This window comes from Callithrix jacchus, chromosome 6 (genome assembly GCF_049354715.1).
Source record: "Callithrix jacchus isolate 240 chromosome 6, calJac240_pri, whole genome shotgun sequence".
NCBI lineage: Eukaryota > Metazoa > Chordata > Mammalia > Primates > Cebidae > Callithrix > Callithrix jacchus.
The window spans coordinates 132,932,491-132,957,547 of NC_133507.1; positions in this window are offsets into that span (position 1 = coordinate 132,932,491).

The window sequence follows — 25,057 nt, forward strand, 5'->3', positions numbered from 1 at the left end:
CTAGATACACCTTATCATTTAGGTAATATATATTGTTACTCATGTTTTAACCACATGCACTGAGAAGGGCGAGACATTCTACTATAACAAATAGCTTTATATTTATTTATGTAGTATTAACTATCAGTATAGACTCTGATTATTTTATTCAAAGTATTATAACCTGTTATTATTTCATGCTTATGTTATCTCATCTTTGAGAACTTTTTCAACTTGGCTCCTGTAATTTGGGATATCATGTTACTGTATTTCATTTTGTTTTCTCACCATCCTGGGTACTTGTATATATGCTTTATATTCTTGTTTTATAGATATGATTGCTTACATTTTCAATGCATGAGGAAATGTAATGTTTTCATCTGCTTTATGATAACATTTTATTTTTGGGTATCCTTCAGCTGTCGTTTATTTTCCACTTGTTTTCATTGTATTTTGTAGTATGTTTGTATTGATCCTCTGTTAATTTTTTTATAATAATCCATCTTTGAATAAATTTTCCATCTATTTGCAGATAATTATAAGGAATAGCCTAAAGTTGTGATCTTGGCTAACAAAAACTTTTTATGAGTTATTTTAGTCTTTACTTCTTATAAGTCATATCAAAAGACTGAGAGCTATCAAACTCTAATAATATTTCCTCTGTACTTCCCTTCCTTCAAAATAGAAACAATTACTACCTGAAACTTCGCTTGTGTTTTTGTTTGCTTATTTTTAAAATTCTTTGTTCTGCTCAACATTCCTGCTTTTCAGAAACCAACAGGTATAGAGAAGTTCAACACATCTAGTTCCTGCTTCCACAAGTAAAATTTTCTATTTTTCACCTCAGAATATATAGTTCCTTTGGCAAATTTTGCTTTTGCTGTTTCTTTTTGAAGACGGCAATCATGGCTATCTTCTTTCTACTCTTGCCCATGTCCCTGCTCAACCTTCACTTCTTAGGACACAATTAATGCATATTTTCTTCTCTTGATTACAGCCAAGATAAAATTTGTGCTTCCATTTTTTTTAATATCTTTGTTGCCTATGATTAATTTTGCAAAAAAGCAAAGGAAATTCTGATTTTATGAACTAGCATTAAAATTTGGAAATTTTTTATAATATCATTTGACTTGAATATTGACTTATTTTGCTAATACAGAAAACAGGGCAGTGAGTTTAAAAAAATACTGATTGTTGAATCTCATATCAAATGCTCTATGAGTGGGGGATTGCAAATGGCAACAAACTTTGCAATTTCTGATTATTATCACCGACTTAAGTCCTTATATAAAAGTTATTGAGAAATTCTAATGATACAAGTACAGTAATTAAGAATGTTAAAGGTCATTCTAATGAGGTTAAAAAAAATTAAAAAGAATGTTATGCTTTTAAATAATGTTGAAGAACTTCCAAGCATAACACAAAAAAAGAAACTCTAGTGGAAATGACTAAAAAAATTTAATAATATGAAAAAGAAAATGTATATGATCAAAAAAGATCAAAATAGGGAGATGACATTGAAATTCCTAATTTGCAATCTACCTAGTAAAGGCTTATAGTTTAATATGTAAATGGCTCTAACAAATCAATATTGGAAGAATAATACAAGGTAAAAATGAGCAAAGGAAAACTTTCCAATCATATTTATCTTGATAAATGTGTATTTAGCTCAACTATTTCCTGTGTTTTTATATTTGTGTTTTATCTGACATGGCTGTAGTTTTAGAGGAGATGCATCAAAATGAGATTAATTATATCATCTTGACAAGAAATTATTGAATATTGAAATGAAAATATTCAAATTCCCTTTAATAAAAGAAATACAAATTAAAATTATTAGATATTAATTTCCCTCTCAGATTAGTCATGTTATAAAAGTAGATAATGGTCATAACTAAAAAGGGATTTTTTTCATGAGATGCAAATTAGAATATAAATTGGCATAACCTTTGATGTTTGCTTTTTTAAATTAAATGTGTTAGCCATTTTAATTCAGAAATTAAATGTCTGGAAATTTATCCTTAGAAAAGCTCTATACAAGGATGGTCATCACATATGATTTATTTTATTAAAAAATGGAAATAGCCTAAATGTCTAATAACATGATTAAATATAGTTTATTAATGCAGTGAAATATCAGCCAATAAATATAAGATAGAATATGACTAAGCAGTTTGTACAACATGAAACTGTTTTTTAAGACACACATACTTCAAACAATTACAAACAAATCATGCTTAAATAAATTTATTATCTAGACATCTGCTCCTTTATTGTTACACAGTCCTGTAAGGTTTTTTTTTTTTAATTTAAATAAACTTATAGAGCCCCATCCCAAATACTGTAGTAGGTAGTCAAGTTCTCTACCCAATGCCCCAAAGATTATCAAGATATTGAATTTTTTTTTTTAACCCTCCTTCTACAGGCTTCTTGATTCCTATTCTGGTTTTACATTCCGAGTTGACTCATTACTATAATCCATGTTGCCTAAGGCAAGAAATAGACAGTCTCTTTCTTCATTGCCCAGACAAAAAAAAAATTATACACAGCTATTGTATATCCCCAAGACATCTGCTTGCAAGTATCTAAATAAGATTATAGCATGGCACAGAGCAGGCAACAAATTAATACTGAATATGAGACCTTCCAACTCTAAATCCATAGGGTATCTATATCACATGTAGGTATCCTAGACCTACCTGTAGGTCAGTTTCTCTCCTGACAGGTTTTTTCTGTCTTGTTTCCTGGTCAGGCTTTCTCTCTTCAGGGACTGCTTTCTGTACCTCACTATTGGATCAGTTCAGTTCCTGATCAGAACCACAGCTTTACCAGAAAGAATTCCAGATTTTAATATTCATCTGTTATATTGGACAAATCAATGTTACTTTTTGTAATGACCTTTTTCTTTCAGACTATATCTAAAGTACTTAACATTTTGCAATTGAAAAGCATTCCAACAAGGTTTTGACTAACAAAAAAGCCATTCTCCCCCTAAGAGAATATTTCACTCAACTCTGAGGGCATCCAACATAAAACACAGAAAGCTTTTAAAGGCAACTTTGAGTCCTTCATATTAAGATAGATATAGATATTCACTGGAACTCATAAACAATTATGTGTGCTAGAGAAGGATGCACACAAAATATACATAAAACTTACCTCTTGCAGTTGAGTTGGGTATTTGGGTGGTGTGGCACTCAATTTTTGAGACATTGCATTTATCAGTATATCTTTAAATAGTAAACAGGCATTTGGTAATTTTTAAGAAGTTAGAATATGAATAATTCAGAGGTGAATTTGGTGACATCTCAGAAAGACTGAAATAGGATCATTCAGACTTTCAAAGCTGTGTGTTTCCAGAGGCAAAAGAGAATCTCATTCAGAGTTGCTCATCAATGTTTAATTTCCACTCCAGAATGCCAAAAGGGAATTGACACAGGCCCTAGAGAGTTGCTTTCTTGTGTTTAAATGGAGATATTACTATCTTCCCTCTCCCTTAGTATTTATCATTTCTCTCCTTTTTTAGAAAGTGCTGGAGCACACAATTAGAGCGTTAGAGCTACACTGTTCAGTATGATAGTCAATAGCACTATTTAGCTATTGAGCACCATAAATGTGGCTAATATTACTGACAAAGTAAATTTTTAATTTTACTTAATTTAATTCTAGTTTTTAAAACTTAGTACTCAATTCAGTTGTTAGAAAACCTGTAGGGCTGTTTGGGAAAACTTGGACATACAAATCTATTTTCAACTGTACATTTTATAAAATCTAAATATAGATCGAATATTTCCAATGAAAACTCAGTGTCTAAATTGAGATGTAAGTGTAAAATACACATCAAATTTCAAAGATATAGTATAACAAAAAAAGTAAAATAAATCATCAATTTTTGTACTCACTACATGTTGAAATTATACTTTGGATATATTGCATAAATAAAATCCATTACTTATATTTAGTTCACCTTTTTAAACTTTTAAAAATGTATCTACTAAAAAATGTTAAACTACATATGTGAGTCACATTATGTCTTTAATAAACAGTACTGCACTAGAAGGTAAATTCAAAACTTACCGCAGAAGTCACAAACTGGTAGAGATCATTTTACCCACAAACTTCTGTTTGTCATCCATACAATGTTTTAAATTATCTTTAATTAGTTACAAGTATTTAATATATATTTATTTAGTTTTTTAAAAATGTTGGTGACTGGTTCCTCTTGAAAAGTTAGAAAATTTGGCAAAATTACATTTTTTCTTGCATGGCAAGAATTTGCTGGAACTGACAGTGGCTTCCTCCTGTAGCTAGTCCTAAGCTTTCTATTTCACACAACCCTCCCTGTGAGTAAAAAATAAAATTACTCTGCCAGACCACTGAAGACATTTGAGTTTGAGATCCTTAAAGCGCATGACAGGATGATGTTAAAGAAGTGGGGATTTTTTTACCCAGTAAATTTGTTCTACACATGTTTTCTACGTTGGGTAGTTTCCGTTTTTCTAGCCACAAAAATTGATCAACATTTTACAAGGTGAAAATCCCATTGAACAGTTGCACAGCTGTCCATAAATCACGTAACAAAACCAGAATGAAGCGACATCTTGCCTTGTGGTGCAGACATCCTAGTTATATTTAATGCAGAGTCTGCTCCCTTAAGTCCTGGGAACCTCCCAGGTCCTCTCTGCACTGTTGACCTATATGATAGGTTTTAATTAGCACAGATTTTTCACATTCTTGGATAGATTTGAAATTTGGAAGTACTTAATGAAAAAGTTATGTTACCTTGACCAGACTGAAATTGCAGTTAGAGGACATTTGCTTGCTCCAAAGGCAATGCATACAAATATATGAATATTAACACTATGCATACAAAAACAAAGCTTTCACTTTTTTTCTAAAAAGTACTTATGATGATCTGCTGCTAATACTTCCTGAAAAATGTGAGTGAAATCTTTAAAACTCATAAACTAATTGTAGAATTAAATACAACTGGATTGTTTGACAGCAATTCGAGCATCATAACTTTCTCTTTGCCTGTTGGAATAAAGGAAATTAGGTGAAAAAACAATTCTGTTTGTCTTTTACTAACACCTGTATATATAGCTTACAGTCTAATGGGATACAGAACTGATAGATTTATACATACATATGTACATATATACATGCAAAATCAATAAATAGAATAATTACAAATTCTTCAAATTGTGATGAAGAAAAACACGCAGAGATAGAGAATGATACTAGGGGAATAAGACATAGTCAGGGTTCAGATGCTGTGACTCAGGCTTGTAATCCCAGCACTTTGGAAGGTTGAGGCAAGAGGACAGCTTGAGCCCAGAAGTTTGAGACCATCATGAGCAACATAGTGAGATCCCTTGTGGTCTCAGCTACTTGGGAGGCTGAAGTGAGAGGATTACTTGAGCCCAGAGGTTAAGATTGCATTGATCCAAGATCACACTACTGCATTCCAGCTTTGGTGACAGAGCAAAACATTCTTCTAAAAAAAAAAAAAAGTGTTCGAGGAAGACTTCTTTGAAGGGCCAAAATTTGAGATGAAATCTGAAGAAATAATTATGTGAAGAGCAAAAGAATGGTCCTCATCCAAACAGAGGAAACAGCATGTGCAGAAATCTTGAGGCACATATGTTTAACTGAAAGAAGGCCAGTATGGCTACGACAAACACTGACCTAGCCACCTGGTTGTGAGCCATGGTGCAGAACTGACTTGGCACCATCATTTCGACTCTGGCATGGCACCCTTCTTAGCAGAGGCAGCTGAATGCTGCCATCCTAGTTGGGGTTTGACATGCTCAGTTTAAGCCACCTCAGCCCATCCCAGCCCGCACCTACACCAACCAGCTTAGATGTAACCTGCAGCACCAGAGATTTTGCTCTCCTCAAATTAACTAGCGATGCCCTTGCCCTGAACTTTTTTTATTTTTATTATTTTTTTTTTTGTCTTTAAAAGACCCACTTCTCCACTTGTCCAACCTCCTCACCTAGAGCTGAGATTCTGTGCTAAATTGTGTTTCTTACTGGACAGGAAATTTTTTCCACATTGAGCTCATCCTTTTTGCTTTTATCCATCGTTTTATATTTGAATAGGATTTAGGTAGAAAGCAGTATAGATGAATTGGGAAGGTAGGAGTTGTAGAGGAAGAAGAAAAATATCTTCTCAACCCTCGGAAGATTTAGTTAGAATGGTCCCTGTACCAAAAGACTGATTAACAGGTAAAAAGCAAATAGAAGTTTATCAACATGCATACTTCGTGTATACATGGGAGATACCCAGGCTATGGGTAATTTCTCAAAGAGATGGCTTTAAATTATATAGCATCTTCAATAACGAATAGTACGTTTTTGGAAAAGTGACAGTCAAAAGAAAAGTACTTTTATTCTCTAGGGGTGATCACTGGTTAGTAATGCTTGCTAATTGTAGACCCCCCTAGTGCTATCTCCAGGCCCAAAATGGGTCCAAAGTAGTCTTTCCTTAGTTAACCTGTGTTATCTCTGGTAGAAGGAAGAGGTAGGGTAATATCTTTTTTTGTAAATCTGTGTCCTGCTTTTAGGCAATAGAGAAAGGGCAGCTTTTCTACATCTGCTTCTTAAGTGCCTCCAGCTCAATAAAATCCTTTTACCAAAGGAGACATATTTTGTTTTGGTGTGGTATATTTTGGTCTTCCACAGAGGAAAGAACATAGCCATGGAAAGAAATTTGGAATTCATCTTAAGTATAAAGTCAGATTACTAAAGGGCATTAAGTAGGGGGCATGACAAATCCTAGTCAAATTTTAAAATGATTATTCTCGCAAACAAATGAATAAATGAAAAATGCTTGAAGATGGGTAAGAGCGGAAGGTCAAGAACAGGTAGGGAGGAGGGAGGTATCTGGGTGTTGGAGTGGGTGTTTGTTAAATTGATGCAAGATCAACGTGTCAAATTAATAGAATCATGCTAATGATAAATGTGGGCAATTTCAACAATTGATGACAAGAAAGATCAATATTTATGGAGTGCATGCTGCCTTATGTTTTCTTCATCACATTTACACAAGCTCGTGTGTTAGAATGAGCTTTTTATTTTCAGCCAAAATCTGTTTATTGAGATGGTTTCCCACTCACGTTGATTCAGAGTGCTTTCAGTGCTGCTTCCTTGTGAAGGCACATCCTTCTGTAAGCCTGGCTTTTCTTCCTGTAGGCAAGCAGAGGACAGTGGAGCAGCCAACACATAAAACAACTATTTGTGCATGACTAAAGACCGTGGTGATTTTATAGCATCCAAGCATTTCACGGCCATGAAGTAGGAAGTGGGGTTCTGCACCAGGTGTTTCTTCTTCTTTTCTGGAGAGGGATCAAGGAGAGCTTTCGCCAGAGGGATGTTCTCATGGGTAGGTCATCACCGCCGGAAAGGAGGAATGAGCTCATTTTACAGTTAAGAAAATTTCACTCAGACAGTGTGACTAAAGTCACACTGTGATTAGCTGAGATTCAAACTAGACTATAGGATTACTAAGCTGGTACCCTCACATATGTAAATTTAATAAGAATTGTTGAGCACCTACTACATGCAAAGTCATACACTGTTTCTCCAGAAAAGGAAAACAAATGAAAATGAAAAAGAAAAACTTATCATAGGCTTTTGTTTACTGTTATGTGATAAAAACGTGAACAAGATTTATTGAGAAATGCTAAGTGTACGATTGTTGAGAAATGTCGAATATATGATAGAATATATTGTTTGCTAGGAAGAACGATGGCAAGGAAAACCTAGCCACCCCCTGCCCCAAGTAGAAAACTACTTGGGGCATTCTAAAGTGACTGGATAATATATAAATATTATACACAAGTTAAAACAATTCTTTAAGCACGGGACATCTGACCCTGCCCCCATGGCTTCCTCGTGGAGAATATTTTTTAGTTTGTTATCAGTGGTAAGCAGGTGCCAGCTGCCTACTTGGTATACTTTTGTGTAATGAGAAAATGCCAAACATCTGTTAATAATCACCTGTTCAGAGAGAATAAAAGAGTGGGTCAGCGTCTGCTCGAGGACTTCAGCCTGGAATGCTGTCAGCCCCTGAGGCATTCAGCTTGAGATTGAGCTGTTGGCTCCCTGGCTAGACCGACTTTGCTGTTCTATCTGGGTGTCTGCTTCTCAATTCCTTCAGCACTGCCTGGGTGGGGGTCTCTATGGCTGAGCTGGTCTCGGTAAAGATTTATTTATTTATTTTTCTGTTAAAAATACAAGAATATAAAACTATTGCCAGGCAAGGTGTCAAAACTCTGGCAGCAGAGAGTGGTTGTCTGGTAAGAGAGTGAGTAGTAAGAAGCATTTACCAACAACCGTATAGGTTTGAAAAGGAAAGCTTTATTAGATAAAGAGAACACTGCAGCAGAGTGCAGCAGGGCACTTCAGCAAGAAAGGACTGAGTGTGCTGTGGTGGATTTTCCTTAGGGGTATTTATGAACCTTAAGGCAGGAGCTTAAGGGTGATATGGATCACATTAGTCACATAGGTGATAGTATATGATTACATTTGTAGACATTTTGGTCTCTTAATGTCAGCAAGGGTTGCACAATGAACTTTCACATGCATGCATTCCAGAGATGTAGAGAAATACTAATTATTTACAAATTTTTGGAGATGAAACATGGAATCAGATGCCCGCTTTAAATAGTTAGGGAAGTCTAATTACTTCTAAATTCTTCAAATAAGGAGTTTTGCCTCTGGATGGTCTGCTTGGTAGCCACCAGGTGGTCTTTGCTCTGCTCATTTTTTTCCCCTGACAAGTATCTTGGTCCATTCTTTGATCCTTTATAATCCCCATGCTCAAGTCCACCTGCTGCCTACTAGAGTCTCAAGAAAGGGAAAACTGCATAGTGAAGATGAGCATTCGATCTTTCTGGCTGCTTCCTGCTGAAAGGGGCTGTGGAGGGGACACGTTTTGTTTTCTCCTTTTTTGTACTCTGTCATGAAGGGAATAAAGGTCATGAAAAACTTGGTTCAAGTTGGGAAGACTAGATTCCATCAACATTTCCCATATAAATAGAAGTTCCTGTTGCCAGCTGGTATTGGGATTGCATAATTATCTGTAGTTGGAATTGTTATAATCTGGAAGATACAAACTTAATGAGCACATCAAAAAGGCAGGGACCATATATTAAAAGAATGATTAGGAATAAATGTCCAAGGAATGGGAGAAGCAAAACGATTTTTAAAAACCAATCAATAAGGGTTTGGGTCCAGTTTTGGTTGCCTTGGAAAAGTATGTGTTGTCACTTGGCTTGTTTGAAAATGTCTTGGACTCTAGTTTCCACTTCTCCAGACACATTAATGTAGGTGAAACAGGTTTTGTTGATGACAACACAGACTCCTCCTTGTTCAGCTAGGAGGTAATCTGTCTGTTATCTAAAATCATTCCCGCTAGTGAGTATAAAGACTTTTCTAGTGCTGATAGACTCGGGCCAAGGCTAATAGCTACGACTATTTCAAAGGAGGCAGTAAGTTCCTGTAGTGTGATTTTGCGCTAAGTAAAACCTCCCCAAAAGTTGAGAGTTGTGACAGTTCCCACCACTCCAGCCACAATAAGTCCTAGGGCCCTTTTTCTTTTAGAATGGGATTTAAGATTGGAAGCTATGTTCAAGATAGTGATTCAAGTGGGATATATTGTACCCAGAATATAATCACCATAATGAAGAGAATTATCAAGGTAGGAAAGGGCCAAAGCTTGAAAAGGGTTTAAATAATTATTGGCAGTGCTGCAAAGCTGTAAGAACCTAGAAGGGGTGGGTAATACAATGTGATTGGTTTGATTTAAATATTAGGAAAAAGGGAAGGGGGTCTTTTGACAGTTCTGAGATGCCTCATATATGAAGAAAAGTTATGTTTATGTCCCATTGGGGGAATTTTAAAACTAGATAGGTGCATGAGCAATGAACAGAATATAAAACAAGTGGCACAATAATTATTTTCCACATTGGTTTTATTATTATAGTAACATACATGAATGGCATTGGGAAAAATCGCCTTACAAATAAAAATCTGCAAGTTCAACAATTGTATGAGGATCTTAGGTAACGATAGTTGGATAAAGAGTAACTGAACTGAAGATAATATAAATTGGAGGATATAGCTAAATTGATTAGTTTTGACAAGGGTTTCCATTAAGACCTTCTGGAGCATATAAGTAAGTGAAAAGGGAGGTGAAGGAATAGATAATAAAGACAATGGCTGGGCGTGGTGGCTCATGCCTTTAATCCTAGCACTTTGAGAGACTGAGGCAGACATGTCACGAGGTCAGGAGATCAAGACCATCCTGGCCACCGTGGTGAATCCTGTCTCTACTAAAAATACAAAAATTAGCTGGGTGTGATAGTGCATACCTGCAATTTCAGCTACTAGAGACACTGAGACAGGAGAATCACTTGAACCAGGGAGTCAGAGGTTGCAGTGAGCCAAGATCACGACACTGAGCTTCAGCCTGGCAACAGAGTGAGACTCCATCTCAAAGAAAACAGCAAAGAGTTTCTGACAAAAAAAGTTTCTAACAAAAAGATTAGTGTTACCTGGTTGTTTGTGAAACACGAATCACAGATCTTCCAAGGGCTCACAAGTGTGAGTGGGCCACATTGGTGCAAACTTTATATATGAAAGATAGACCCCAGGGGAGATTCCCTATAATTTCACAGCTGTGGGAGAGGTTAGGAGGACTTGAAAGGGTCTAGTTCAGAGAGCATGAAGGAGTTTTCTGTTTGAAGGCAAAATTTTTAAATATACTGAGTCCACCAGGTTAACAAGAGGGGTTGTTTCTGACCAGGAGGGGCTCGCGTTTTGGATATTTGTCTTGGTATTCAGTAACACTCTGGATAGTTTTCCCCAATGATATAACAATAACTCAAACCCTTAACTTTTTGTTTTCTCTTAGTAGCCATAGGACTTTTAACAGGTATACTTCAGTTCTATGTCTCCAAGATAGCTTCAAAATTCTATGTACAGGTAATTAAGGAATCCACGTAAATCTAGTAGATGTCATCCTTACAAGTTCCTAGCTAGGTGATTCAGGCCTCTTGAAAAAGGAGAAATGGATAGGATATGGTGGAGGAAATCAAGCCATGATCTAAATAAAGTTCTATTGATTTGCTAGTAGCTCTGCTAATGTGCTTTCTGTTGGGTGACTAAACAACATGGGCACTAGTCAGGAAGATAAATTAGTATCCTTATGGTTACACAAGTAAGTCACCTTTTGATCCAAATCAGGAACATTCATGTTCTATATATGCAGACACTTTGTTATTTACCTAACTAGGTGTGAGAGAGGAAAAATTCATTTTGTGTTCTAATTATATCCTGTTAGCACATCTTTTAATCCATGGACCCTTGCTTTTTATTTGCTTGCTTGATTTTTTTTATTTCAGAACTAAATGTGTTTCTGACATTTGTAGCCTTTTAATTCCAGCTAGTCATTTAACAAGGCAAATTATTCTCAGCATCAGAAAGGAAAGCAGGCATATTTACCTTCTCAGACCGTCCACTGGGGCACTCATAGTAGGGGCCATTAGCACATCAGCTGTGATCCATGCATTTAGCTACAAAAGCATCACAGTTTTAAATGGTACCTTGGAATGTGCAAACCCACTGCCCAAAAGCTCAAAAGTTTTCAGTAACACTGGGTTTCATCTTCCTTTTCCTACTTCCTGCCCCTACTTCACATCCCATTCTGGAAAGAAAGCCCCAGTGGAAATGTTTTCTTTCTGTTTCAACCCCTCACTTCCATGAAATTAATTAAATGATGTCATGCTTCATTTTATCTGATTTGGAAGCAATTCATCATCCTTTTGCTGGTTGTATTAGTCCGAGCGATCAGCATATTAATTCATTTGTGAGAATAAGCTCAAGGGTAATTACAGTGAGGAGGTTTAATGCCTAAACGTGTTAATGTCTGTAATCAGAAGTATTTTCTCAGTGCAGAACAATTGTTAGACAATTACAGTTGGATATGATTGCCCTGGTAGACAACAGACGTGGTGTCAAGAGGGAAATAGCAGAAGCTTGTTTTGCAAGTACTGTATTATCAGCAAGTTCTCTCTTTTTCCCCCTACAATATTTTCTAAGATGTTCAGCTCATATATAGCCATCCTTGTGCTTACTCTCTACATTGTTGATTAAGTAAAAAAGTTGTATTTGTTATGTAAAAGGATCACAGGAGACAGCTTGGCACTTTCTCAAAGTCTTACCCTTTTCTTATTCTTTCTCTTCTGGTGCTTTGATTTTTATTTGCATAAAATTACCAACTTAATCACTGCCTTTTATTTCCCAATATGTCCCAGAGCCTTCATTACCTAATTTTTTCCTGTAATTAGAAGATTCTTATGTCTAACTGAATAACAAGACCCAAATATCAAGACCCAAGACCCATTCTTAGCAGCCAGCAGTCCCTCCCGATTAGCAAATTGCTAATGAATTGAATAAATACAGTGGTAGAACCTGATTATTGATTATCACTCATTACTCTGCTAGAGTAATTTTGTATGTGAATTTGAGTTTAATCTCTATTACATTTTTTCCCAAAAATTGTATGATTAAAAATGAAGTTGTAGTCATAGTTTCCTTTCTACATAATATGTTTTCCAGGACCTCTTTTAGGCATGTATAAGATTGCATCTAGTTGCAAGGAACAGAAAAAAATGACTCAAATAGTCCTAAACTGTAACCTATAAAGAAGATATATTGCTTTGTGTAAATGACACATTTCATGGTAGAGGAGGTTTAAGCATTTTTATCACAAGGCTGTAGTGCCATTTACCTGCAATTCCCTGCCTTCTGCATTCTTTTGTATGTTGGTTTTGTCCTCAAACTGGCTTTCCATGAATCCAACTAGATATGACATCCCCACTTCTCACATTTGCATGCGCTCTGCTAAACCTCTGGTTTACTGCACTCCCCAGGCATCAAACTAGAGTCAGTTACTTTGTGTAATTTAGTTGGGATATATCTTCTACATCTCTCAATAGAACTTCATCATACCTCTCATAAACCTGAGTTCAAACAAGTCAGAAAAAGAGAGTATATGACTTTTCCATACTCTACTCCACTTACTCTATTGTACTGCTATATTTTGAGTTGTAGCACATTTGGTTTATTGTTGTTGTTGTTGGTGATGGTATTATTGTCTTTTGAGGCATCCAGTGTTAATACACTGCTGAACGATTAGAAATGGCAATATTTTTGTCAAACCATTAGATTATTATAGTAATATTCCGGCTTTACAAATATCACTCTGAAGGAAATAAATTCATTTAAACTTCTTTGTAAACTGCATAATAGAAGTAGATACCCTCCTTTATCAAAGGCTGAGAAATTGCTCAACTATTACTTGTCCTCATTTGTATTTTTCTTGCTTCAGGGGGTTAGAAATAGTAAATGTATCTCATCTACACAAGGAGGCAGCTGAAGGCAGGAAGGAAGTCAGACTGCAGTTTTCATGACGTTGGAAGTAAATGCTATAGCACAAGATGTATTAGTCAGCTAAGGCTGCCAGTACAGATTACTACAGACCGTTTTTATAATACAACAAAACTTTATTTTCTCCTAGTTCTGGAGGCTAAAGTCTAACATCAAGCAAGATGCCATTGGAGCTGGTTTGCTGTAAGGCCTCTCTTTGTGGCTTGTAGACAGTTTTCTTCTCACTTTGTCCTGACTTGATAGGTGACAGAGAGATCTCTGATGTCTTTTCCTCTTCTTATAAAAACACCAGTTCTGGCCAGGTGCAGAGGCACACGCCTGTAATCCCAGCACTTTGGGAGGCCAAGGAGGGTGGATCATGAGGTCAGGAGTTCAAGACCATCCTGGCCAACGTGGTGAAAACCCATCTCTACTAAAAATAAAAAAATTAGCCGGGTGTGGTGGCAGCTGCCTGTAATACCAGATATTCAGGAGGCTGAGGCAGAGAATTGCTTAAACTGGGGAGGCAGAGGTTGCAGTGAGCCAAGATCATGCCACTGCCCTCCAACCTGGGTGACACAGAGAAACTCCATCTAAAAACAAACGAACAAACCAGACTTGTAGGCTTACATTCCCACCCTAATGACCTCATCTAACCTCCCATCTCTAAGGGCCTTATCTCCAAATACAATCACACCAGAGGTTATGGCTCATCAACATATAAATTTTGTGGTCACAATTCAGTTCATTACACAAAGCTTAGGTGTTATTTAAGCAGAGCTATTTTTCAAATAAACACAGAATACTCTATGTTAAAAAAGGTTTTCTTGGCACCCAGATTTTGGTTTCTAACACCATTCTCCAAGAAACTTAACCAAGACTCCTCAGAGAAATGGCTGATTCTAGAACTGAGACAGGAAATAAACTGGATGGGCCTAAAGAATCTTGTAGTGCCAGAAAGTAAGGAGGTGCTCAGAAAAAGGCACACAATGATGAGGATTGCGTATCAGTAGACCACAGAGGCCAACTGAAAGATCTCCTAATGGCCAATGCTGAAATAACTTGAGCAGCAAAATAAAAAGTGTAATAAAGTAGAAAATATCCATTATCTGCACTCAGTATGAACATTTACTTATATGAGAAAATGATTAAATTTGCTAATAAATGGTGGGGGGGGAGGAAGAGAGAGACTATGCAGAATAATTCCAAATAATATATGTAGATACTCTGTCCTCAAGAAAGGTAGCATAACTCCTCACTCCTCAAATGTGGCCTCTGCACAGTGACTTCCTTCCAAAGAGCACAGTATAGATAGGGAGAAAGAACAGAGAAAAATTTATAGGGAGAATTGTTTGAGATACAGGCAGTACCTAGCCAAGTGATGCTTGATCGAAATCATAGTGATAAATCAGGCTTTGCTATGGTTTAGATTTTTAACCCCTCCAAACCTCACGCTGAAATATGATTACCAGTGTTGAAAGTGGGGCCTAATAAGAGGTGTTTGGGACATAGGGACAGATCCCCCAGGAATGATTTGGAGCCATCCTTGCTGTAATGAGTGAATTCTGGCTCCATTAGTTCTCTTGGAAGCTGGTTGTTAGAAAGAGCCTGGCTTTCTCTCTCTGGCTTGCTCTCTCACCATGTGTCTTCTGTACATGCTGGCTCTACTTCTCCTTCCAGCAAGACTGGAAGCAGCCTGAGGCAGAAGCAGACATTGGCACCATGCTTCTTATACAGCCCGCAGAACCATGAGCCAAATATAGCTCTTGTATTTATATGTTACTCAGCCTCAGATATTCTTTTACAGCAACACAAATGGACTAAGACAAGTTTGTAGTGTGTACTGTTGATACGTGGTAAGAATGCTGCTTTACCTTTGTTTTCCTCTCAAAACCCAAAACATCAGTCCAATGAAGAAAAAAATCAGACAAATCCCAACTGAGGGATATTCTATAAAATAGCTAAACAGTATTCCTCAAAACTGTCACAGTCCTCAAAAATAAGGAAAGACAGAAATTGTACAGCCAAGAGAAGCCTATGGAGAAATGAACAGTCAATGTAATATGTCAGTGATGGAATCCTAGAACAGAAAAAGAACATTAAGAAAAAAGTCATGAAATCTGAGGAAAGTATGGATTTTAGTCAATAATGACTCAATATTTAATCAATATTGGCTCATTAACTAATGGTTGAAACAACATGGGGAATCTGGGAAATTTTTGTACTTCTTTTGCAGTATTTATATAAATCTAAAATTGCTCTGAACTAAGAATGGTTTTAGTGATAAATGGGCAAGCAGTTGAAATTTATTTTTATGAGGAGGACTGTTTGACTGAGGGAGCGCAGCACTATGAGGAAAAGCAGTCAGTGGCACGATCACTAATTCTAAATAGGCCCTAGAGACATAATTCTAATATTAGAATCCCAAAATTATTTTATCCAGTTTCTGACTTTTAATTAATATGAAGAATTTGTAGCAGTACCTGAAATAAAGTAGCTATTCAATAAATGTTAACTATTGTTATGATTACTACTAATAATATTAACACCATTAAGCACACCACCTACACAAATGAAACTTATTTCTTCTGAGCATCTGCTGTCAGCAAACATGACCTTTCCTTTCTATGTATGTGGTGTAGCTTCTTCTAGCCCCTGTAGTGACAGGAAATAAACACTGGGCAGGATATTAAGGACCAAGTTTACTGTGAGATGATGCAGGCAAAAGCTCTTATATTGGCTGGTCTCCAAAAGTCATTACTCTGCCTGGTAATTCACAAAGGCATTTGAGGCTCACAGCCAGTATCTCATGACTTATGGAAATCTAGGTACTTCCGTATCCAGTGCAGACACTGGAAAATGATCAGAGTACCATTTGGGGAAGGGCGAAAAAAGAGGCCTGTTGATCACTCTGTTGGAGGACTCATCCTTCTTACAGTCTCCAGTCTGTTGAGGGGCTCTGGGTCTGTGAACTGGCACAGGACAGTGATTTGGGGCAGAGGCCATGGCTCCCCAGTGGTTATTCTAACCGGTCTCCATTCACCAGATTGTTATTATTGTATTTTGTTTATTTGTGTGTTCTTAACTTCTACTGAGACCCTTTAGTAGTCTGGCCACCTATTGCAGTTGCAGGCACATCATGATTAATTGACATGATAACTATTTCTGCAGATCAAACCATTTTGATAACAGCTGCAGCTACAATTATACCTTCCTCCCCGGCTCACAGTGTTTATGTGCCTCTGTCACTCGAATGCAGTAACACATCCCCATTGAAATTAAGGAGCTCATTTCAATGGTAAAAACTCTTGCTTTAAAGCAACAAAGATCAAAAGAGACAAAGAGGGTCATTACATAATGGTAAAAAAATCGATACAAGAAGAGCTACCGATCCTAAGTATATATAGACCCAATACAGGAGCACCCAGATATATAAGGCAGTTCTTAACGATATACAAAGAGACTTAGACTTCCACACAATAATAGTGGGAGACTTTAACACTCCACTGTCAATATTAGACAGATCAACCAGACAGAAAATTAACAAGAATATCCAGGGCTTGAACTCAGACCTGGAACAAGCAAACCTGATAGACATTTAAAGAACTCTCCACCCCAAATCCACAGAATATACTTTCTTCTCAGCACCACATCACACCTACTCTAAAATTGACCACATAATTGGAAGTAAAGCACTCCTCAGCAAATGCAAAACCACTGATAATAACAAACAGTCTCTCAGACGATAGTGCAATCAAACTAGAATTCAGAATTCAGAAACTAACTCAGAACTGCACAGCTTCATGGAAACTGAACAACTGGCTCTTGAATGTTGAATGGATAAACAATGAAATGAAGGCAGAAATAAAGAAGTTCTTCAAAACCGAGAACGAAGACACAACATACCAGAATCTTTGGGACACATTTAAAGCAGTCTCCAGAAAAAAATATATAGCAATAAGTACCCATATGAGGAGAGTGGAGAGATCCAAAATTGACGCCCTATTGTCAAAATTGAAAGAGCTAGAGGAGCAAGATAAAAAAAACTCAAAACCTAGCAGAAGACAAGAAATAACTAAGATCAGAGCAGAACTGAAGGAGATAGAGACACGAAAAACCCTTCAAAAAAATCAATAAATCTAAGAGCTGGTTTTTTGAAAAGATCAACAAAATAGACAGACCACTAGCCAGACTGATAAAAAAGAAAAGAGAGAACAACCAAATAGATGCAATAAAAAAACAATAAAGGGGAAATCATCACAGATTCCACAGAAAATCAAACCGTCATCAGAGAATATTACAAACAACTCTATGCACATAAACTAGTAAACCTGGAAGAAATGGATAAATTCCTGGACACCTGTGTCCTCCCAAGCCTAAACCAGGAGAAAGATGAAACTATGAATGGACCAATAACAAGGTCTGAAGTTGAGGCAGCAATTAAGAGCCTACCACACACAAAAAAGCCCAGGTCCAGATGGGTTCACAGCTGAATTCTGCCAGACACACAAAGAGGAGCTGGTACCATTCCTTCTGAAACTATTCCAAATAATCCAAAGAGGGAATCCTTCCCAAATCATCTTATGAGACCAACATCATCCTGATACCAAAACCCAGCAGAGGCTCAACAAGAAAAGAAAACTTCAGGCCAATATCCATGATGAACATAGATGCAAAAATCTTCAATAAAATATTGGCAAGCCAATTGCAACAGCACATCAAAAAACTTATCCATCATGATCAAGTAGGATTCATCCTGGGGATGCAAGGCTGGTTCAACATACGCAAGTCTATAAATGTAATTCACCACATAAACAGAACCAAAAACAAAAACCACATGATTACCTCAATTAAGGCAGAGAAGGCATTTGACAAAATTAAACAGCGCTTTATGCTAAAAACCCTCAATAAACTCAGTATTGATGGAACGTATCTCAAAGTAATAAAAGCGATTTACAACAAACCAACAGCCAATATCATACAGAATGGGCAAAACCTGGAAGCATTCCCTTTGAAATCCGGCACTAGACAAGGATGCCCTCTTTCACCACTCCTATTCAATATAGTACTGGAAGTTCTAGCCAGAGCAATCAGGCAAGAAAAAGAAATAAAGGGTATTCAAATAGGAAAGGTGGAAGCCAAATTGTCTCTATTTGCAGACGACATGATAGTATACCTAGAAGACCGCATCGCCTCAGCCCAAAAACTCCTGAAACTGATAAGCAACTTTAGCAAAGTCTCAGGATATAAAATCAATGTGCAAAAATCACAAGCATTCCTATACACCAATAACAGACTTAAAGAGAGCTAAATCAAGAACGAACTGCCATTCACAATTGCTATAAAAAGAATAAAATACCTAGGAATACAACTTACAAGGAATGTAAGGGACCTCCTCAAGGAAAACTACAAACCACTGCTCAATGAAATAAGAGAGGACACAAACAGATGGAGAAACATTCCATGTTCATGATTAGGAAGAATCAGTATCGTGAAAATGGCTATACTGCCCAAAGTAATTTACAGAATCAACACTATCCCCATCAAGCTATCATTGATTTTAATCACAGAACTGGAAAAAAACACCATGAACTTCATATGGAACCAAAAGAGAGCCCACATAGCCAAGTCAATTCTAAGCAAAAATAACACAGCCGGAGGCATCACACTACTGGGCTTCAAACTATACTACAAGGCTACAATAATCAAAACAGCAAAACTGGTACCAAAACAGAGATATAGACCAAGGGAACAGAACAGAGGCATCAGAGGCAACACAACATATCTACAACCATACAATCTTTGATAAACCTGACAAAAACAAGCCATGGGGAAAGGATTCCCTGTTTAATAAATGGTGTTGGGAAAACTGGCTAGCCATGTGCAGAAAGAAGAAACTGGACCCCTTCCTGACACCTTACACTAAAATTAAATCCAGATGAATCAAAGACTTAAACATAAGACCTGGCACCATAAAAACCCTAGAAGAAAATCTAGGCAAAACCATTCAGGACATAGGAGTAGGCAAGGACTTCATGAACAAAACACCAAAAGCATTGGCAACAAAAACCAAAATAGACAAATGGGATCTAATCAAACTCCACAGCTTCTGCACGGCAAAAGAAACAGTCACTAGAGTGAATTGGCAACCAACAGAATGGGAAAAAATGTTTGCAGTTTACCCATCTGACAAAGGGCCAATATCCAGAATTTACAAAGAACTCAAACAGATTTACAGGAAAAAAACAAACAAGCCCATTCAAAAATGGCCAAAGGATATGAACAGACACTTTACAAAAGAAGACATCCATGAGGCCAACAATCATATGAAAAAATGCTCATCATTACTGGTCATTAGAGAGATGCAAATCAAAACCACATTAAGATACCATCTCACACCAGTTAGAATGGCGATCATTAAAAAATCTGGAGACAACAGATGCTGGAGAGGATGTGGAGAAATAGGAACACTTTACACTGTTGGTGGGAGTGTAAACTAGTTCAACCATTGTGGAAGACAGTGTGGCGATTCCTCAAGGCCTTAGAAATAGAAATTCCATTTGACCCAGCAATCCCATTACTGGGTATATATCCAAAGGACTATAAATGGTTCTACTATAAGGACACATACACATGAATGTTCATTGCAGCACTGTTTACAATAGCAAAGACCTGGAACCAACCCAAATGCCCATCGATGATAGACTGGACTGGGAAAATGTGGCACATATACACCATGGAATATTATGCAGCAATCAAACATGATGAGTTCATATCCTTTGTAGGGACATGGATGAATCTGGAGAACATCATTCTCAGCAAACTGACACAAGAACAGAAAATGAAATACCACATATTCTCACTCATAGGTGGGTGATGAAAAATGAGAACACATGGTCACAGAGAAGGGAGTACTACACACTGGGGTCTATTGCGGGGAATAGGGGAGGGACAGTGGGGAGGGGAGCTGGGGAGGGATACCCTGGGGAGAAATGCCAAATGTGTGTGAAGGGGAGGAAGGCAGCAAAACACACTGCCATGTGTGTACCTATGCAACTATCTTGTATGTTCTGCACATGTACCCTAAAACCTAAAATGCAATTAAAAAAAATATATATATATAAATCTATACACACACACACATACACACACACACACACACACACACACACACACACACAAAACTCTCACTGTCATACCTGGTCTGTAGACAACACCCACTTAGGATTCTGGTGCTTGACTTGTTAAGGTATTTCCCAATATCTTGATAATGGGAATGTCTTCTGGAGCTTCCTAGGAGGCATGATTAGACATGGATGGGCAAATCACCTAAGTATATGTCAATATTCCTACCACTCTAAGACTAAATTTTTTGACAATGCACAAAAATGACTTTTTAGTTTCATTTTATGTAAGGCACCACTAAATCCAGGATTCAGTTGTCAGTAAAATGTGAGATTCATCCCTAGAGTTTAAACTTTCACATTGAATAATTCCTGAGCAGTGTACCCATATTAATAAATTTGATTCAAACTTGATCTAGCACTTTTAGAAGTGTTTCTCATTGGTCAAATAGCTTAAGAGTTTATTTCTACACAAGTACTCTTATTTTCTCCCAATATAAAATGATATAACTTGCAGTTTTGTGGGTGAAGGCACTTGCTTCTACATAAGTCAGTTTGCCTGTTCTCCAGGGTCCACCAGTATTTTGGCCTGGAAGAAATGTGAGTTTGTGGGAGTAGGTCTTTCAGAAAATGGGCAACAAGCCTATGAGATGGGAGAATCGGTTTACTTGCCTTGTGTCATGAAACTTATTTGTCTAATAATTGTACCCCACTTGTACCTATTGCTTCCTTCATGCATTCCTTAATTATAACTATGCAAGAGACCCAAAAAGAGTAGGTCTCAGGTAAATGGTTCCTAGAGACTGATGTTTATCTAAATAGAAACTACAAAATAATCACTCTCTAGATGCAGGCATATTCATATTATCTTTAGTTGATATTTTATTATATTTAATATTTCTTAGCTCCTGGTTTTGCCCATTTGGCCTATGTGTTTATTACTTTTCATGGAATTCCCAGATTTCAATTGGTTTACTTTTGTGCAGACTAAATAAAGGAATCCTAAACTTTGCTTAGATCTTTTGAGAAAACCTATGACTTTTAACTGTTTCTAACATTTGCCAACCCTCACCTGATCCAATTTTCCACAAGGCAATGGTATTGTATTCTGACTTAGGGAGGATTCTCTGATTCACAAAACAATGTGATGGAATGAACCAATGACTAAAAACAGTTTCTACTGTGTTAAGCCCTTTTCAATATTTATGGCAGAAAAATTCCTTATGGAAATTCATGAGAAAAAGATTACTTGAAAATATTTATTTTATTTTAAATTCTGGAGGCCTTAAGGATTTTTGTAGTACAAAAGGGCATCCCATTTAGCTGCAAGATACTCTCTGCACTGCTGTTTATAAAATCATGCTGCTTTGCTTTAGAGCAGTGAATGTGAAAAGCATTTACACAGAAGGATATAAAATGTGCAAAAACAAAACAGAGCTTAATGGGCTTTTTATTTGTCTTGAAAACTTTAAGGGATTCATGCTCAGATGATCCTTCAAGAATACTAAATTCGCATGGCAGTTCTAGGGATGTAAATTTATGACTAAAGTATAATACATGTTACAAGGAGCTTTTCCTTAGATAGCTTAAGGCCAGTGCTCCTTTTCTTATCATCTTTGTGATCTTGGATAAATCAATTGCACCATGGGCTCAGTTTTCTTACCCATCAAATGGAGGTACATTCATTCATTCATTCCACACACATTTATTAAAATTTAATAGGGGCAGGCTCTGTGTTGAAGCGATAAATATAACACCATGCCATGTAAATGAAGTCTTGCTTAAAAATTTGGTATATAGTAAAAGACAAATACTGTAAATAAATAATTCATCCCAATATAATAACAGCAATCAAAATAAGAAAAAATATTTTGTGGTAATATGGATCTAACTAATGACAGTGAGATGAGGAAATTTTATACAATGTCATAGAAGAGTTTGGTTTTAAGTTCAAAGTATCAAATTGCAAGAAGAGGGGCTTTAAAGGGTCATTGTGAAGGTTCTACAGGCTAACAGATACGTCAGTGCTTTCAAAATTTTAAAATTTAAACACAAGTTAACACAAACCAAAAAAAAGACAATTGCATATGAAGTGAGTAATGATTAGCTTTGAACAGATAATTTACCACTTTGTTGCTATCCTTCCAAAATGTCCTACTATATGGTCATTTTGTAGTCAGAGTCTTTGTAATAATTATCTAGATAAATAATAAATTTGATTGTTGACTGAGCTCCTACTATGTTTCTGAAACAGTTAGGGGTGAGGTTTAACAACATATTTAATAGTCCCTTAACAACTTTATGATAAAGTCCCTACTCCTATATAGTGTATATTCTATAACAAGGTTGATGGAATTATCAAATAAACAATACTAAATTACATAATAATTTTAAAAAATAAATCTTATTAAGAAAATAAAGAATAAAAGGAGAAATGAGATTTTGAATAGAATCATCAAGGAAGAACTGATGAAATGATATTTGAGAAGAGATTTCAATGAGGTAAAAGAGTAAACAAATGTAATGGTTTTGAAAAGACACTGCTTCAGTGAATGGAATTCCTCAATGTTTGCCAGCATCTCAGTTGCATCCGGCATCTGTTCTATCATACCAGTGTAGCCAAGTTCCAACACTGAGTTAGCCCAATAGTTTGTCTCCATTTCTATCCCTGAGTTGCTAAAAAATATCACACCATCAGATGACTCTACCATTACCAATTCAGTCTCCTGTTCAGTTGAGTCTTGTTCACCATCCAACATTCATTCTAATTTCTACAGAATTCTTCCCTAATTTCCAATGTATGATAGCCACCCTAAACCTTCTTTTTGTTCCACCAAACTCTGAGACCTCTCATCCTCTCTCTTGCTTCCTCCATATATTGTACAGAATATACTAGGCAGTTACTCTTGCAAAATCTTGCCACAGCCCTACAAAGTTCTAGCATATACAACCTAATTTTCCTTTCTCCCTCCTAGTTCTAATAGAAATTGTGCTGCTTCTTCCATGTCACCTCACTCCCTATACCTGTTCTTTCATTAGGAATTTCATCCTCTCTCTTGTATCTTCAATATTTTTCTCTTTACTGTTTTTTTTCTATCAACATTTAAGTACACTTATTTCTTTATATAATAAATGACTACTGTCTTAATCTCTGCTTTTCATCTTTTAATCTAGTTGCTCATTTATAATTCATTTTATTTAAGTTAAGTAATTTAGTCCATTTAATATGTAATAGCATTGTACTTGGCTCAGAAGATACATTAACATGCACAATATAAAATAAAAGCATGGTGTCTACTAATCAAATAATATCACTAAAAGATATTCAATACAAAATTGTGGTAAATGTTTTAAAGAAAAAAAAGCACTACTATAAAAAAAGAACACCTAGCCTTTGGGATCTGACATAGTCTGTAAATTCAAAAACAGTTTCCTAAAGGAAAATATGCTTTGAAGCAGTGAGTATAGAGGGATAGTTTTTCAGGTACAGAGAAGAGCACATGCAAGGACAGCATGGGAGAATCCTACAACAATGTATTTGGGGTGGAGAAGACAAAGGAATGTGAAGCAAGAAGAACTTGGAGAAGTAGCTGTTTTTTTCCAGAGCAAAGGAAAATCACTGGATATTTTAAGCAAGGCATTGGTACAATCCAATTTAAGCTTGGAAACATTTGCTATGATACTGTACAGGGAATGAATTGGAGAATAAGAATAGATGAAGGAAGATCAGGTATTCCAGAATTCAGAAACTCAGGAAAGACATGATAGCGGATTGATCTAAAATGGTAGTAGAGAACAAATTGTGAATTCAAGACAAATTTACAAAGGCAAACTGAAAATGCTGCTGTATGATTTGACATAGGAGGGAAATAGATAAATAGACATCCAGTTTTCTGATTTTTACACCTGAAGGAATGGAGCTGACTGAGGTAGGATACACTGGAGAGGACCAGGATGAGAAGGATGGTTGGGCACTGCTGGGAGTTTGAGATTCCTGAGTTTAGTGTCTACCACCTTGCTCTCCCCCCATTCCCTGCCAGAACTCCTCCACAGGATCCTGGAAATCGAGTGGCATCCCAGGAAAGTGTGAACACATATGCTTAATTTTCTAAATTAAATTCTGCTTACACTTTCCAATTACATATGCATAGTTTAAGCCATTTTTTTAAAAAGTTCTAAATTTTAGAAAGTTCTTTTTTTGCCCCTAAATAATTGAATGGGATGTTGATGAAATTAAAAGTTCCCTTCACTGAATCTGTTTCCACATGCAACGTATTTGGTTTATTGCCTGAATTTAAGAGATGTAATAAAATAATTTCAACAAATTTTAAGCAAATTACTGATGAAGAACACTTCAATCTTTAATAAGATAGCGTGTCCAGCAAAGAAGGAAAGAAAAAATCATCTAGGTATGAACTTTTTCAAAAGAGGAATTAAGAGATTACAAGGGAACTCCTGTTTCCATGGTGACAACTACATTTCTATTACTTTTTCCAAGAAAAGAGGTGCATTTTAAT